The sequence below is a fragment of the Limulus polyphemus genome, unplaced genomic scaffold, assembly GCF_000517525.1.
Source record: "Limulus polyphemus unplaced genomic scaffold, Limulus_polyphemus-2.1.2 Scaffold99, whole genome shotgun sequence".
NCBI classification, from domain to species: Eukaryota; Metazoa; Arthropoda; class Merostomata; order Xiphosura; family Limulidae; genus Limulus; species Limulus polyphemus.
The window spans coordinates 597,328-597,629 of NW_013665709.1; positions in this window are offsets into that span (position 1 = coordinate 597,328).

A 302-nucleotide genomic window follows, 5' to 3' on the forward strand; every position below is an offset into this window, starting at 1 on the left:
GAAAAATTCAGGAAGTATTAAAAAATATAGTTATATATTTTTGTATGTTAAACATTTAATTAAAGAACATCTGTACAATGCCTTTCACTGTAAAGAAAAAACACTGCAGTACATTTGATTTAGATAATTCATAATTTTATGTGAAACATGTTATTTTAATTCTTGTTAAAATGCAAATGTAAAATTAATGAAAATGGTAAACACGAGAGAAGAAGGAAAAGGTATCTATGTACATGAATATATTGATTGCAAATGTTTTAGAAACATTTTATTATAAAGCCAGTATTGAATGTTTCTTGTTA